A 19,256-nucleotide genomic window follows, 5' to 3' on the forward strand; every position below is an offset into this window, starting at 1 on the left:
CGTCATGTTTTTCAACACCGCTTCATGCTCCTCCTATTTTTCAGACCGTTTCTTTCTCCTCATGTTTTTGACCCCTTTTGAAGCTCTTCTTATTTTTCACACCTTTTCAGTCTCGTCATGTTTTAATCACCGTTTCATGCTCCTCCTAATTTTCAGACCGTTTCAGGCTCCTCATATTTTTGACACCTTTTGAAGCTCTTCATATTTTTCACACTTTTTCAGGCTCTTCATGTTTTTCAACACGGCTTCATGCTCTTCATATTTTTCAGAACCTTTCATGCTCCTCATATTTTTGACACCTTTTGAAGCTCTTCATATTTTTCACACCTTTTCAGGCTCTTCATGTTTTTCAACACCGATTCATGCCCCTAATATTTTTCAGACCGTTTCATGCACCTCATATATTTCACACCTTTTGAAACTCTTCATATTTTTCACACCTTTTCAGGCTCTTCATGTTTGTGAACACCGCTTCATGCTCCTCCTATTTTTCAGACCGTTTCTTGCTCTCCATATTTTTCACACCTTTTGAAGTTCTTAATATATTTCACACCTTTTCAGGCTCTTCATGTTTTTCAACACCGCTCATGCTCCTAATATTTTTCAGACCGTTTCTTGCACCTCATATATTTCACACCTTTTGAAACTCTTTATATTTTTCACACCTTTTCGGGCTCCTCTTGTTTTTCAACACCGCTTCATGCTCCTAATATTTTTCAGACCGTTTCTTGCACCTCATATATTTCACACCTTTTGAAACTCTTCATATTTTTCACACCTTTTCAGGCTCTTCATGTTTATGAACACCGTTTCATAATCCTCCTATTTTTCAGACGGTTTCATGCTCCGCATATTTTTGACACCTTTTGAAGCTCTTCATATTTTTCACACGTTTTCAGGCTCTTCATATTTTTCAACACCACTTCATGCTACTCCTATTTTTCAGACCGTTTCATGCTCATCTAATTTTTACACTTTTTGAAGCTCTTCATATTTCTCACAACTTTTGAAGCTCTTCATATTTTTCACATCTTTTGAAGCTTTTCATATATTTCACACCTTTTCAGGCTCTTCATGATTTTCAACACTGCTTCATGCTCCTCCTATTTTTCAGAGAGTTTCATGCTCATCTCATTTTTGACACCTTTTGAAGCTCTTCATATTTTTCACACCTTTTGAAGCGCTTCATATTTTTCGTATTTTTGAAGCTCTTCATATTTTCACAATTTTCAGACACTTCATGTTTTTCAACACCGCTTCATGCTCCTGCTATTTTGCAGATCGTTTCATGCTCTCATGTATCTGTCACCTTTTGAAGCTCTTCATATATTTCACCCCTTTTCAGGGTTTTCATTTTTTTCAACACCACTTCATGCTCCTCCTATTTTTCAGACCTTTTCATGCTCATCTCTTTTTGACACCTTTTGAAGCTCTTCATATTTTTCACACCTTTTCAGTCTCTTGATGATTTTCAACACCTCTTCATTCTCCTCCTATTCTTCAGACCGTTTCATGCTAATCTCATTTTGACACATTTAGAAACTCTTCATATTTTTCACACCTTGTCAGGCTCTTCATGTTTTTTAACACCGCTTCATGCTCCTCCTATTTTTCAGACCGTTTCATTCTCTTCATATTTTTGACACCTTTTCAAGCTCTTCATATATTTCACACCTTTTCAGGCTCTTCATGTTTTTCAACACCGCTTCATCCTCCTCGTATTTTTCAGAACGTTTCATGCTCCTCATATTTTTGACAGCTTTTGAAGATCTTCATATTTTTCCCACCTTTTCAGGCTTTTCATGTTTTGAACACCGCTTCATGTTCCTCCTATTTTTCAGACCGTTTCATGCTCTTCATATTTTTGACACCTTTTGAAGCTCTTCATATATTTCACACCTTTTCAGGCTCTTCATATTTTTGAACACCGCTTCATGCTCCTCCTATTTTTCAGATTGTTTCACGCTCCTCATATTTTAGACACCTTTTGAAGCTCTTCATATTTTTCACACCTTTTCATGCTCTTGATGATTTTCAACACCGCTTCATTCTCCTCCTGTTTTTCAGACCGTTTCATGCTCGTCTCATTTTGACACATTTTGAAGCTCTTCATATTTTTCACACCTTTTCAGGCTCTTCATGTTTTTCAACACCGCTTCATGCTCCTCCTATTTTTCAGACCGTTTCATGCTCCTCATATTTTTGACACCTTTTGAAGCTCTTCATATTTTTACCACCTCTTTAGGCTCTTCATTTTTTTCAACACCACTTCATGCTCCTCCTATTTTTCAGACCGTTTCAGGCTCATCTAATATTTGACACCATTTGAAGCTCTTCATATTTTTCACACCTTTTGAAGCTCTTCATAATTTTCACACGTTTTCAGGCTCTTCATGTTTTTCAACACCGCTTCATTCTCCTCCTATTTTTCAGACCGTTTCATGCTCATCTCATTTTGACACCTTTTGATGCTCTTCATCTTTTTCACACATTTTGAAGCTCTTCATATTTTTCACACGTTTTCAGGCTCTTCATATTTTTCAACACCACTTCATGCTACTCCTATTTTTCAGACCGTTTCATGCTCATCTAATTTTTGACACTTTTTGAAGCTCTTCATATTTCTCACACCTTTTGAAGCTCTTCATATTTTTCACACGTTTTCAGGCTCTTCATGTTTTTCAACACCGCTTCATGCTCCTCCTATGTTTCAGACCGTTTAATCCTCCTCATGTATTTCACACCTTTTGAATCACTTCATATTTCTCACACCTTTTCAGGCTCTTCATGTTTTTGAACACCATTTCATGCTCATCCTATGTTGCAGACCGTTTCATTCTCGTCATATTTTTGACACCTTTTGAAGCTCTTCATATTTTTCACAACTTTTGAAGCTCTTCATATTTCTCACAGCTTTTCAGGCTCTTCATTTTTTTCAACACCGCTTCATGCTCCCCCTATTTTTCAGACCGTTTCATGCTCCTCATATTTTGGACACCTTTTGAAGCTCTTCATATTTTTCACAGCTTTTCAGGCTCTTCATGTTTTTCAACACCGCTTCATGCTCCTCGTATTTTTCAGACCGTTTCATGCTCCTCATAATTTGGACACCTTTTGAAGCTCTTCATATTTTTCACAACTTTTCAGGCTCTTCATGTTTTTGAACACCGCTTCATGCTCCTCCTATTTTTCAGAACGTTTCATGCTCCTCATATTTTTGACACCTTTTGAAGCTCTACATATTTTTGACACCTTTTGAAGCTCTTCACATTTTTCACACCTTTTGAAGCTCTTCATATTTTTCACACCTTTTCAGGCTGTTCATGTTTTTGAACACCTCATCATGCTCCTCCTATTTTTCAGAATGTTTCATGCTCCTCATGTATTTCAGACATTTTGAAGCTCTCCATATTTTTCACAACTTTTCAGGCTCTTCATGTTTCTGATCACCGTTTCATGCTCCTCCTATCTTTCAGACCGTTTCATACTTCTCATATTTTTGACACCATTTGAAGCTCTTCATATTTTTCACACCTTTTCAGGCTCCCCATGTTTTTGAACACTGCTCATGATCCTCCGAATTTTCAGACCGTTTCATGCTCTTCATATTTTTGACACCTTTTGAAACTCTTCATATTTTTCACACCTTTTCAGTTTCTTCATGTTTTTCCACACCACTTCATGCTTCTCTTTTTTTTCAGACTGTTTCACGCTCCTCATGAATTTCACACTTTTTGAAGCTATTCATATTTTTCACACCTTTTCAGGCTCTTCATGTTTTTCCACACCACTTCATGCTTCTCATATTTTTCAGACCGTTTCATGCTCCTCATGAATTTCACACCTTTTGAAGCTCTTCATATTTCTCACACCTTTTCAGGCTCCTCATGTTTTTGATCACCGTTTCATTCTCCTCCTATTTTTCAGAACGTTTCATGCTCCTCATATTTTTGACACCTTTTGAAGCTCTTCATATTTTTCACACCTTTTCAGGCTCTTCATGTTTTTCAACACCGTTTCATGCTGCTTATATTTTTCAGACAGTTTCATGCTCTTTATATTTTTGACCCCTTTTGAAGCTCTTCATATTTTTCACCCCTTTTCAGGCTCTTCATATTTTTGAACACAGCTTCATGCTCCTCCTATTTTTCAGACCGTTTCATGCTCCTCATATTTTTGACACCTTTTGAAACTCTTCATATTTTTCACACCTTTTCAGGCTCTTCATGTTTTTGAACACCGCTTCATGCTCCTCCTATATTTCAGAGTTTCATGCTCCTAATATATTTCACTCCTTTTGGAGCTTTTCATATTTTTCACACCTTTTCAGGCTCCTCATATTTTTCCACACCACTTCATGCTTCTATTTTTCAGCCCTTTTCATGGTCCTCATGTATTTCTCACCTTTTGAAGCTCTTCATATTTTTCACACCTTTTCAGGCTCTTCATGTTTTTCAACACCATTTCATGCCGCATCTATCTTTCAGACCGTTTCATTCTTCTCATATTTTTGACACCATTTGAAGCTCTTCATATTTTTCACACCTTTTCAGGATCTTCATGTTTTTGAACAAAGTTTCATGATACTCCTACTTTTCAGAACGTTTCATGTTCCTCATAATTTTGACACCTTTTGAAGCTATTCATATTTTTCACACCTTTTGAAGCTCTTCACATTTTTCACGCCTTTTCAGGCTCTTCATGTTTTTCCACACCACTTCATGCTTCTCATATTTTTCAGAAAGATTTCATGCTCCTCATGAATTTCACAACTTTTAAAGCTCTTCATATTTTTCACAACTTTTCAGGCTCTTCATGTTTCTGATCACCGTTTCATGCTCCTCCTATCTTTCACAGCGTTTCATGTTTCTCATATTTTTGACACCATTTGAAGCTCTTCATATTTTTCACACCTTTTAAAGCTCTTCATGTTTTTGAACACCGATCATGATCCTCCAAAATTTCAGACCGTTTCATGCTCTTCATATTTTTGACACCATTTGAAGCTATTCATATTTTCACACCTTTTCAGGCTCTTCATGTTTTTCCACACCACTTCATGCTTCTCATATTTTTCAGACCGTTTCATGCTCCTCATGAATTTCACACCTTTTGAAGCTCTTCATATTTCTCACACCTTTTTAGGCTCCTCATGTTTTTGATCACCGTTTCATGCTCCTCCTATTTTTCAGAACGTTTCATGCTCCTCATATTTTTGACACCTTTTGAAGCTCTTCATATTTTTCACAGCTTTTGAAGCTCTTCATATTTTTCACACCTTTTCAGGCTGTTCATGTTTTTGAACACCTCATCATGCTCTTCCTATTTTTCAGAATGTTTCATGCTCCTCATGAATTTCACACCTTTTGAAGCTCTTCATATTTTTCACACCTTTTGAAGCTCTTTATATTTTTTACAGCTTTTGAAGCTCTTCATATTTTTCACACCTTTTGAAGCTCTTCACATTTTTCACACCTTTTCAGGCTCTTCATGTTTTTGAACACGGTTTCATTCTCCTCCTAGTTTTCAGACCCTTTCATGCTCCTCATATTTTTGACACCTTTTGAAGCTCTTAATATTTTTCACAATTTTGAACCTCTTCATATATTTCACACCTTTTCAGGCTCTTCATGTTTTTAATCACCACTTCATGTTTCTCCTATTTTTCAGACCGTTTCATGCTCATCTAATATTTGACACTTTTGAAGCTCTTCATATTTTTGACACCTTTTGAAGCTCTTCACATTTTTCACACCTTTTCAGGCTCTTCATGATTTTGAACACCGTTTCATTCTCCTCCTATTTTTCAGACAGTTTCTTACTCCTCATATTTTTGACACGTTTTGAGGCTCTTCATATTTTTCACACCTTTTCAGGCTCTTCATGATTTTGAACAAAGTTTCATGATACTCCTACTTTTCAGAACGTTTCATGTTCCTCATAATTTTGACACCTTTTGAAGCTATTCATATTTTTCACACCTTTTGAAGCTCTTCACATTTTTCACGCCTTTTCAGGCTCTTCATGTTTTTCCACACCACTTCATGCTTCTCATATTTTTCAGACCGTTTCATGCTCCTCATGAATTCCACACCTTTTGAAGCTCTTCATATTTCTCACACCTTTTCAGGCTCCTCATGTTTTTGATCACCGTTTCATGCTCCTCATATTTTTCAGAACGTTTCATACTCCTCATATTTTTGACACCTTTTGAAGCTCTTCATATTTTTCACACGTTTTCAGGCTCTTCATGTTTTTCAACACCGTTTCATGCTGCTTCTGTTTTTCAGACCGTTTCATGCTCCTCATATTTTTGACACCTTTTGAAACTCTTCATATTTTTCACACCTTTTCAGGCTCTTCATGTTTTTCAACACCGTTTCATGATCCTCCTATTTTTCAGACCGTTTCATGCTCATCTCATTTTTGACACCTTTTGAAGCTTTTCATATTTTTCACAACTTTTTAGGCTCTTCATGTTTTTGAACACCGCTTCATGCTCCTCCTATTTTTCTGAGAGTTTCATGCTCCTAATATATTTCACTCCTTTTGAAGCTCTTCATATTTTTCACACCTTTTCAGGCTCTTCATGTTTTTCCACACCACTTCATGCTTCTCTTATTTTTCAGACCGTTTCATGCTCCTCATGAATTTCACACCTTTTGAAGCTCTTCATATTTCTCACAACTTTTCAGGCTCTTCTTGTTTCTGATCACCGTTTCATGCTCCTCCTATCTTTCAGACCGTTTCATGCTTCTCATATTTTCGACACCATTTGAAGCTCTTCTTATTTTTCACACCTTTTCAGGCTCCCCATGTTTTTGAACACTGCTCATGATCCTCCGAATTTTCAGACCGTTTCATGCTCTTCAGATTTTTGACACCTTTTGAAACTCTTCATATTTTTCACACCTTTTCAGGCTCTTCATGTTTTTCCACACCACTTCATGCTTCTCTTATTTTTCAGACCGTTTCATGCTCCTCATGAATTTCACACCTTTTGAAGCTCTTCATATTTCTCACACCTTTTCAAGCTCCTCATGTTTCTGATCACCGTTTCATGATCCTCCTATTTTTCAGAACGATTCATGCTCATCTCATTTTTGACACCTTTTGAAGCTTTTCATAATTTTCACAACTTTTTAGGCTCTTCATGTTTTTGAACACCGCTTCAACTCCTCCTATTTTTCAGAGAGTTTCATGCTCCTAATATATTTCACTCCTTTTGAAGCTCTTCATATTTTTCACAGCTTTTCAGGCTCTGCATGTTTTTCCACACCACTTCATGCTTCTATTTTTCAGCCCGTTTCATGGTCCTCATGTATTTCACACCTTTTGAAGCTCTTCATATTTTTCACACCTTTTCAGGCTCTTCATGTTTTTGAACACCATTTCATGCCTCATCTATCTTTCAGACCGTTTCATTCTTCTGATATTTTGACACCATTTGAAGCTCTTCATATTTTTCACACCTTTTCAGGCTCCCCATATTTTTGACACTGCTCATGATCCTCCGAATTTTCAGACCATTTCATGCTCTTCATATTTTTGACACCTTTTCAGTTTCTTCATGTTTTTCCACACCACTTCATGCTTCTCATATTTTTCAGACTGTTTCATGCTCATTATGAATTTCACACCTTTTGAAGCTATTCATATTTTTCACACCTTTTCAGGCTCTTCATGTTTTTCCACACCACTTCATGCTTCTCATATTTTTCAGACCGTTTCATGCTCCTCATGAATTTCACACCTTTTGAAGCTCTTCATATTTCTCACACCTTTTCAGGCTCCTCATGTTTTTGATCACCGTTTCATGCTCCTCCTATTTTTCAGAACATTTCATGCTCCTCATATTTTTGACACCTTTTGAAGCTCTTCATATTTTTCACACGTTTTCATTCTCTTCATGATTTTGAACACCGCTTCATGAACCTCCTATTTTACAGACCGTTTCATGCTCTTTATATTTTTGACCCCTTTTGAAGCTCTTCATATTTTTCACAACTTTTCAGGCTCTTCATGTTTCTGATCACCGTTTCATGCTCCTCCTATCTTTCAGACCGTTTCATGCTCTTCATATTTTTAACACCTTTTGAAGCTCTTCATATTTTTCACACCTTTTCAGGCTCTTCATGTTTTTCCACACCACTTCATGCTTCTCATATTTTTCAGATCGTTTCATGCTCCTCATGAATTTCACACCTTTTGAAGCTCTTCATATTTTTCACAACTTTTCAGGCTCTTCATGTTTCTGATCACCGTTTCATGCTCCTCCTATCTTTCAGACCTTTTCATGCTTCTCTTATTTTTGACACCATTTGAAGCTCTTCATATTTTTCACACCTTTTCAGGCTCCTCATGTTTTTGAACACTGCTCATGATCCTCCGAATTTTCAAACCTTTTCATGCTCTTCGTATTTTTAAAACCTTTTGAAGTTCTTCATATTTTTCACACCTTTTCAGGCTCTTCCTGTTTTTCCACACCACTTCATGCTTCTCATATTTTTCAGACCGTTTCATGCTCCTCATTAATTTCACACCTTTTGAAGCTCTTCATATTTCTCACACCTTTTCAGGCTCCTCATGTTTTTGATCACAGTTTCATGCTCCTCCTATTTTTCAGAACGTTTCATGCTCCTCATATTTTTGACCCCTTTTGAAGCTCTTCATATTTTTCACACCTTTTCAGGCTCTTCATATTTTTCAACACCGTTTCATGCTGCTTCTATTTTTCAGGCCGTTTCATGCTCCTCATATTTTTCACACCTTTTGAAGCTCTTCATATTTTTCACACCTTTTCAGGCTCTTCATGTTTTTCAACACCGTTTCATGCTGCTTCTATTTTTCAGACCGTTTCATGGTCCTCATGTATTTCACACCTTTTGAAGCTCTTCATATTTTTCACACCTTTTCAGGCTCTTCATATTTTTGAACACAGCTTCATGCTCCTCCTATTTTTCAGACCGTTTCATGCTCCTCATATTTTTGACACCTTTTGAAACTCTTCATATTTTTCACACCTTTTCAGGCTCTTCATGTTTTTCAACACCGTTTCATGCCGCATCTATATTTCAGACCGTTTCATTCTTCTCATATTTTTGACACCATTTGAAGCTCTTCATATTTTTCACAACTTTTCAGGCTCTTCAAGTTTCTGATCACCGTTTCATGCTCCTCCTATCTTTCAGACCGTTTCATGCTCTTCATATTTTTAACACCTTTTGAAGTTCTTCATATTTTTCACACCTTTTCAGGCTCTTCATGTTTTTCCACACCACTTCATGCTTCTCCTATTTTTCAGAAAGATTTCATGCTCCTCATGTATTTCACACCTTTTGAAGCTATTCATATTTTTCACAACTTTTCAGGCTCTTCATGTTTCTGATCACCGTTTCATGCTCCTCCTATCTTTCAGACCGTTTCATGCTCTTCATATTTTTAACACCTTTTGAAGCTCTTCATATTTTTCACACCTTTTCAGGCTCTTCATGTTTTTCCACACCACTTCATGCTTCTCCTATTTTTCAGAAAGATTTCATGCTCCTCATGTATTTCACACCTTTTGAAGCTCTTCCTATTTTTCACAACTTTTCAGGCTCTTCATGTTTCTGATCACCGTTTCATGCTCCTCCTATCTTTCAGACCGTTTCATGCTCTTCATATTTTTAACACCTTTTGAAGCTCTTCATATTTTCCCACCTTTTCAGGCTCTTCATGTTTTTCCACACCACTTCATGCTTCTCCTATTTTTCAGAAAGATTTCATGCTCCTCATGTATTTCACACCTTTTGAAGCTATTCATATTTTTCACAACTTTTCAGGCTCTTCATGTTTCTGATCACCGTTTCATGCTCCTCCTATCTTTCAGACCGTTTCATGCTCTTCATATTTTTAACACCTTTTGAAGCTCTTCATATTTTCACACCTTTTCAGGCTCTTCATGTTTTTCCACACCACTTCATGCTTCTATTTTTCAGCCCGTTACATGGTCCTCATGTATTTCACACCTTTTGAAGCTCTTCATATTTTTCACACCTTTTCAGGCTCTTCATGTTTTTGAACACCATTTCATGCCTCATCTATCTTTCAGACCGTTTCATTCTTCTCATATTTTGACACCATTTGAAGCTCTTCATATTTTTCACACCTTTACAGGCTCTTCATGTTTTTGAACACCGCTTCATGCTCCTCCTATTTTTCAGAACGTTTCATGCTCCTCATATTTTTGACACCTTTTGAAGCTCTTCATATTTTTGACACCTTTAGAAGCTCTTCATATTTTTCACACCTTTTGAAGCTCTTCATATTTTTCACACATTTTCAGGCTGTTCATATTTTTGAACACCTCATCATGCTCTTCCTTTTTTTCAGAATGTTTCATGCTCCTCATGTATTTCACACCTTTTGAAGCTCTTCATATTTTTCACACCTTTTCAGGCTCCCCATGTTTTTGAACACTGCTCATGATCCTCCGAATTTTCAAACCGTTTCATGCTCTTCATATTTTTGACACCTTTTCAGTTTCTTCATGTTTTTCCACACCACTTCATGCTTCTCATATTTTTCAGTCTGTTTCATGCTCATTATGAATTTCACACCTTTTGAAGCTATTCATATTTTTCACAACTTTTCAGGCTCTTCATGTTTTTCCACACCACTTCATGCTTCTCATATTTTTCAGACCGTTTCATGCTCCTCATGAATTCCACACCTTTTGAAGCTCTTCATATTTCTCACACCTTTTCAGGCTCCTCATGTTTTTGATCACCGTTTCATGCTCCTCCTATTTTTCAGAACATTTCATGCTTCTCATATTTTTGACACCTTTTGAAGCTCTTCATATTTTTCACACGTTTTCATTCTCTTCATGATTTTGAACACCGCTTCATGAACCTCCTTTTTACAGACCGTTTCATGCTCTTTATATTTTTGACCCCTTTTGAAGCTCTTCATATTTTTCACAACTTTTCAGGCTCTTCATGTTTCTGATCACCGTTTCATGCTCCTCCTATCTTTCAGACCGTTTCATGCTCTTCATATTTTTAACACCTTTTGAAGCTCTTCATATTTTTCACACTTTTTCAGGCTCTTCATGTTTTTCCACACCACTTCATGCTTCTCATATGTTTCAGATCGTTTCATGCTCCTCATGAATTTCACACCTTTTGAAGCTCTTCATTTTTTCACAACTTTTCAGGCTCTTCATGTTTCTGATCACCGTTTCATGCTCCTCCTATCTTTCAGACCTTTTCATGCTTCTCACATTTTTGACACCATTTGAAGCTCTTCATATTTTTCACACCTTTTCAGGCTCCTCATGTTTTTGAACACTGCTCATGATCCTCCGAATTTTCAAACCTTTTCATGCTCTTCGTATTTTTAAAACCTTTTGAAGTTCTTCACATTTTTCACACCTTTTCAGGCTCTTCCTGTTTTTCCACACCACTTCATGCTTCTCATATTTTTCAGACCGTTTCATGCTCCTCATTAATTTCACACCTTTTGAAGCTCTTCATATTTCTCACACCTTTTCAGGCTCCTCATGTTTTTGATCACAGTTTCATGCTCCTCCTATTTTTCAGAACGTTTCATGCTCCTCATATTTTTGACCGCTTTTGAAGCTCTTCATATTTTTCACACCTTTTCAGGCTCTTCATATTTTTCAACACCGTTTCATGCTGCTTCTATTTTTCAGGCCGTTTCATGCTCCTCATATTTTTCACACCTTTTGAAGCTCTTCATATTTTTCACACCTTTTCTGGCTCTTCATGTTTTTCAACACCGTTTCATGCTGCTTCTATTTTTCAGACCGTTTCATGGTCCTCATGTATTTCACACCTTTTGAAGCTCTTCATATTTTTCACACCTTTTCAGGCTCTTCATATTTTTGAACACAGCTTCATGCTCCTCCTATTTTTCAGACCGTTTCATGCTCCTCATATTTTTGACACCTTTTGAAACTCTTCATATTTTTCACACCTTTTCAGGCTCTTCATGTTTTTCAACACCGTTTCATGATCCTCCTATTTTTCAGACCGTTTCATGCTCATCTCATTTTTGACACCTTTTGAAGCTTTTCATATTTTTCACAACTTTTTATGCTCTTCATGTTTTTGAACACCGCTTCATGCTCCTCCTATTTTTCAGAGAGTTTCATGCTCCTAATATATTTCACTCCTTTTGAAGCTCTTCATATTTTTCACACCTTTTCAGGCTCTTCATGTTTTTCCACACCACTTCATGCTTCTATTTTTCAGTCCGTTTCATGGTCCTCATGTATTTCACACCTTTTGAAGCTCATCATATTTTTCACACCTTTTCAGGCTCTTCATGTTTTTCAACACCATTTCATGCCGCATCTATCTTTCAGACCGTTTCATTCTTCTCATATATTTGACACCATTTGAAGCTCTTCATATTTTTCACAACTTTTCAGGCTCTTCATGTTTCTGATCACCGTTTCATGCTCCTCCTATCTTTCAGACCGTTTCATGCTCTTCATATTTTTAACACCTTTTGAAGCTCTTCATATTTTTCACACCTTTTCAGGCTCTTCATTTTTTCCACATCACTTCATGCTTCTCCTTTTTTTCAGAAAGATTTCATGCTCCTCATGTATTTCACACCTTTTGAAGCTATTCATATTTTTCACAACTTTTCAGGCTCTTCATGTTTCTGATCACCGTTTCATGCTCCTCCTATCTTTCAGACCGTTTCATGCTCTTCATATTTTTAACACCTTTTGAAGCTCTTCATATTTTTCACACCTTTTCAGGCTCTTCATGTTTTTCCACACCACTTCATGCTTCTCATATTTTTCAGATCTTTTCATGCTCCTCATGAATTTCACACCTTTTGAAGCTCTTCATATTTTTCACAACTTTTCAGGCTCTTCATGTTTCTGATCACCGTGTCATGCTCCTCCTATCTTTCAGACATTTTCATGCTTCTCATATTTTTGACACCATTTGAAGCTCTTCATATTTTTCACACCTTTTCAGGCTCCTCATGTTTTTGAACACTGCTCATGGTCCTCCGAATTTTCAAACCTTTTCATGCTCTTCGTATTTTTAAAACCTTTTGAAGCTCTTCATATTTTTCACACCTTTTCAGGCTCTTCCTGTTTTTCCACACCACTTCATGCTTCTCATATTTTTCAGACCGTTTCATGCTCCTCATTAATTTCACACCTTTTGAAGCTCTTCATGTTTCTCACACCTTTTCAGGCTCCTCATGTTTTTGATCACAGTTTCATGCTCCTCCTATTTTTCAGAACATTTCATGCTCCTCATATTTTTGACCCCTTTTGAAGCTCTTCATATTTTTCACACCTTTTCAGGCTCTTCATATTTTTCAACACCGTTTCATGCTGCTTCTATTTTTCAGGCCGTTTCATGCTCCTCATATTTTTCACACCTTTTGAAGCTCTTCATATTTTTCACACCTTTTCAGGCTCTTCATGTTTTTCAACACCGTTTCATGCTGCTTCTATTTTTCAGACCGTTTCATGGTCCTCATATATTTCACACCTTTTGAAGCTCTTCATATTTTTCACACCTTTTCAGGCTCTTCATATTTTTGAACACAGCTTCATGCTCCTCCTATTTTTCAGACCGTTTCATGCTCCTCATATTTTTGACACCTTTTGAAACTCTTCATATTTTTCACACCTTTTTAGGCTCTTCATGTTTTTCAACACCGTTTCATGATCCTCCTATTTTTCAGACCGTTTCATGCTCATCTCATTTTTGACACCTTTTGAAGCTCTTCATATTTTTCACACCTTTTCAGGCTCTTCATGTTTTTCAACACCATTTCATGCCGCATCTATCTTTCAGACCGTTTCATTCTTCTCATATTTTTGACACCATTTGAAGCTCTACATATTTTTCACACCTTTTCAGGCTCCTCATGTTTTTGAACACTGCTCATGTTCCTCCAAATTTTCAGACCGTTTCATGCTCTTTATATTTTTAACACCTTTTGAAGCTCTTCATATTTTTCACACCTTTTCAGGCTCTTCATGTTTTTCCACACCACTTCATGCTTCTCCTATTTTTCAGAAAGATTTCATGTCCTCATGTATTTCACACCTTTTGAAGATATTTATATTTTTCACAACTTTTCAGGCTCTTCATGTTTCTGATCACCGTTTCATGCTCCTCCTATCTTTCAGACCGTTTCATGCTCTTCATATTTTTAACACCTTTTGAAGCTCTTCATATTTTTCACACCTTTTCAGGCTCTTCATGTTTTTCCACACCACTTCATGCTTCTCATATTTTTCAGATCGTTTCATGTTCCTCATGAATTTCACACCTTTTGAAGCTCTTCATATTTTTCACAACTTTTCAGGCTCTTCATGTTTCTGATCACCGTTTCATGCTCCTCCTATCTTTCAGAGCTTTTCATGCTTCTCTTATTTTTGACACCATTTGAAGCTGTTCATATTTTTCACACCTTTTCAGGCTCCTCATGTTTTTGAACACTGCTCATGATCCTCCGAATTTTCAAACCTTTTCATGCTCTTCGTATTTTTAAAACCTTTTGAAGCTCTTCATATTTTTCACACCTTTTCAGGCTCTTCCTGTTTTTCCACACCACTTCATGCTTCTCATATTTTTCAGACCGTTTCATGCTCCTCATTAATTTCACACCTTTTGAAGCTCTTCATATTACTCACACCTTTTCAGGCTCCTCATGTTTTTGATCACAGTTTCATGCTCCTCCTATTTTTCAGAACGTTTCATGCTCCTCATATTTTTGACCCCTTTTGAAGCTCTTCATATTTTTCACACCTTTTCAGGCTCTTCATATTTTTCAACACCGTTTCATGCTGCTTCTATTTTTCAGGCCGTTTCATGCTCCTCATATTTTTCACACCTTTTGAAGCGCTTCATATTTTTCACACCTTTTCAGGCTCTTCATGTTTTTCAACACCGTTTCATGCTGCTTCTATTTTTCAGACCGTTTCATGGTCCTCATGTATTTCACACCTTTTGAAGCTCTTCATATTTTTCACACCTTTTCAGGCTCTTCATATTTTTGAACACAGCTTCATGCTCCTCCTATTTTTCAGACCGTTTCATGCTACTCATATTTTTGACACCTTTTGAAACTCTTCATATTTTTCACACCTTTTCAGGCTCTTCATGTTTTTCAACACCGTTTCATGATCCTCCTATTTTTCAGACCGTTTCATGCTCATCTCATTTTTGACACCTTTTGAAGCTTTTCATATTTTTCACAACTTTTTAGGCTCTTCATGTTTTTGAACACCGCTTCATGCTCCTCCTATTTTTCAGAACATTTCATGCTCCTCATATTTTTGACACCGTTTGAAGCTCTTCATATTTTTCACACGTTTTCATTCTCTTCATGATTTTGAACACCGCTTCATGAACCTCCTATTTTACAGACCGTTTCATGCTCTTTATATTTTTGACCCCTTTTGAAGCTCTTCATATTTTTCACAACTTTTCAGGCTCTTCATGTTTCTGATCACCGTTTCATGCTCCTCCTATCTTTCAGACCGTTTCATGCTCTTCATATTTTTAACACCTTTTGAAGCTCTTCATATTTTTCACACCTTTTCAGGCTCTTCATGTTTTTCCACACCACTTCATGCTTCTCATATTTTTCAGATCGTTTCATGCTCCTCATGAATTTCACACCTTTTGAAGCTCTTCATATTTTTCACAACTTTTCAGGCTCTTCATGTTTCTGATCACCGTTTCATGCTCCTCCTATCTTTCAGACCTTTTCATGCTTCTCACATTTTTGACACCATTTGAAGCTCTTCATATTTTTCACACCTTTTCAGGCTCCTCATGTTTTTGAACACTGCTCATGATCCTCCGAATTTTCAAACCTTTTCATGCTCTTCGTATTTTTAAAACCTTTTGAAGTTCTTCATATTTTTCACACCTTTTCAGGCTCTTCATGTTTTTGAACACCGCTTCATGCTCCTCCTATTTTTCAGAGAGTTTCATGCTCCTAATATATTTCACTCCTTTTGAAGCTCTTCATATTTTTCACACCTTTTCAGGCTCTTCATGTTTTTCCACACCACTTCATGCTTCTATTTTTCAGTCCGTTTCATGGTCCTCATGTATTTCACACCTTTTGAAGCTCTTCATATTTTTCACACCTTTTCAGGCTCTTCATGTTTTTCAACACCATTTCATGCCGCATCTATCTTTCAGACCGTTTCATTCTTCTCATATTTTAGACACCATTTGAAGCTCTTCATATTTTTCACAACTTTTCAGTCTCTTCATGTTTCTGATCACCGTTTCATGCTCCTCCTATCTTTCAGACCGTTTCATGCTCTTCATATTTTTAACACCTTTTGAAGCTCTTCATATTATTCACACCTTTTCAGGCTCTTCATGTTTTTCCACACCACTTCATGCTTCTCCTATTTTTCAGAAAGATTTCATGTCCTCATGTATTTCACACCTTTTGTGAATATTCATATTTTTCACAACTTTTCAGGCTCTTCATGTTTCTGATCACCGTTTCATGCTCCTCCTATCTTTCAGACCGTTTCATGCTCTTCATATTTTTAACACCTTTTGAAGCTCTTCATATTTTTCACACCTTTTCAGGCTCTTCATGTTTTTCCACACCACTTCATGCTTCTCATATTTTTCAGATCGTTTCATGCTCCTCATGAATTTCACACCTTTTGAAGCTCTTCATATTTTTCACAACTTTTCAGGCTCTTCATGTTTCTGATCACCGTTTCATGCTCCTCCTATCTTTCAGAACTTTTCATGCTTCTCATATTTTTGACACCATTTGAAGCTCTTCATATTTTTCACACCTTTTCAGGCTCCTCATGTTTTTGAACACTGCTCATGATCCTCCGAATTTTCAAACCTTTTCATGCTCTTCGTATTTTTAAAACCTTTTGAAGCTCTTCATATTTTTCACACCTTTTCAGGCTCTTCCTGTTTTTCCACACCACTTCATGCTTCTCATATTTTTCAGACCGTTTCATGCTCCTCATTAATTTCACACCTTTTGAAGCTCTTCATATTACTCACACCTTTTCAGGCTCCTCATGTTTTTGATCACAGTTTCATGCTCCTCCTATTTTTCAGAACGTTTCATACTCCTCATATTTTTGACCCCTTTTGAAGCTCTTCATATTTTTCACACCTTTTCAGGCTCTTCATATTTTTCAACACCGTTTCATGCTGCTTCTATTTTTCAGGCCGTTTCATGCTCCTCATATTTTTCACACCTTTTGAAGCTCTTCATATTTTTCACACCTTTTCAGGCTCTTCATGTTTTTCAACACCGTTTCATGCTGCTTCTATTTTTCAGACCGTTTCATGGTCCTCATGTATTTCACACCTTTTGAAGCTCTTCATATTTTTCACACCTTTTCAGGCTCTTCATATTTTTGAACACAGCTTCATGCTCCTCCTATTTTTCAGACCGTTTCATGCTCCTCATATTTTTGACACCTTTTGAAACTCTTCATATTTTTCACACCTTTTCAGGCTCTTCATGTTTTTCAACACCGTTTCATGATCCTCCTATTTTTCAGACCGTTTCATGCTCATCTCATTTTTGACACCTTTTGAAGCTTTTCATATTTTTCACAACTTTTTAGGCTCTTCATGTTTTTGAACACCGCTTCATGCTCCTCCTATTTTTCAGAGAGTTTCATGCTCCTAATATACTTCACTCCTTTTGAAGCTCTTCATATTTTTCACACCTTTTCAGGCTCTTCATGTTTTTCCACACCACTTCATGCTTCTATTTTTCAGCCCGTTTCATGGTCCTCATGTATTTCACACCTTTTGAAGCTCATCATATTTTTCACACCTTTTCAGGCTCTTCATGTTTTTCAACACCATTTCATGCCGCATCTATCTTTCAGACCGTTTCATTCTTCTCATATTTTTGACACCATTTGAAGCTCTTCATATTTTTCACAACTTTTCAGGCTCTTCATGTTTCTGATCACCGTTTCATGCTCCTCCTATCTTTCAGACCGTTTCATGCTCTTCATATTTTTAACACCTTTTGAAGCTCTTCATATTTTTCACACCTTTTCAGGCTCTTCATGTTTTTCCACACCACTTCATGCTTCTCCTATTTTTCAGAAAGATTTCATGCTCCTCATGTATTTCACACCTTTTGAAGCTATTCATATTTTTCACAACTTTTCAGGCTCTTCATGTTTCTGATCACCGTTTCATGCTCCTCCTAACTTTCAGACCGTTTCATGCTCTTCATATTTTTAACACCTTTTGAAGCTCTTCATATTTTTCACACCTTTTCAGGCTCTTCATGTTTTTCCACACCACTTCATGCTTCTCATATTTTTCAGATCGTTTCATGCTCCTCATGAATTTCACACCTTTTGAAGCTCTTCATATTTTTCACAACTTTTCAGGCTCTTCATGTTTCTGATCACCGTTTCATGCTCCTCCTATCTTTCAGACCTTTTCATGCTTCTCATATTTTTGACACCATTTGAAGCTCTTCATATTTTTCACACATTTTCAGGCTCTTCATGTTTTTCAACACCATTTCATGCCACATCTATCTTTCAGACCGTTTCATTCTTCTCATATTTTTGACACCATTTGAAGCTCTTTATATTTTTCATATATTTTCAGGCACTTCACGTTTTTGAACACCGCCCATGATCCTCCAAAATTTCAGACCGTTTCATGCTCTTCATATGTTTGACACCTTTTGAAGCTCTTCATATTTTTCACACCTTTTCAGGCTCTTCATGTTTTTCCATACCACTTCATGCTTCTCATATTTTTCAGACCGTTTCATGCTCCTCATGAATTTCACACTTTTTGAAGCTCTTCATATTTCTCACACCTTTTCAGGCTCTTCATGATTTTGAACACCGCTTCATGAACCTCCTATTTTACAGACCGTTTCATGCTCTTTATATTTTTGACCCCTTTTGAAGCTCTTCCTATTTTTCACACCTTTTCAGGCTCTTCATATTTTTCAACACCGTTTCTTGCTGCTTCTATTTTTCAGGCCATTTCATGCTCCTCATATTTTTCACACCTTTTGAAGCTCTTCATATTTTTCACACCTTTTCAGGCTCTTCATGTTTTTCAACACCGTTTCATGCTGCTTCTATTTTTCAGACCGTTTCATGCTCCTCATATTTTTCACACCTTTTGAAGCTCTTCCTATTTTTCACCCCTTTTCAGGCTCTTCATATTTTTGAACACAGCTTCATGCTCCTCCTATTTTTCAGA

Source organism: Dama dama, chromosome 8, assembly GCF_033118175.1.
Source record: "Dama dama isolate Ldn47 chromosome 8, ASM3311817v1, whole genome shotgun sequence".
Lineage (NCBI taxonomy): Eukaryota > Metazoa > Chordata > Mammalia > Artiodactyla > Cervidae > Dama > Dama dama.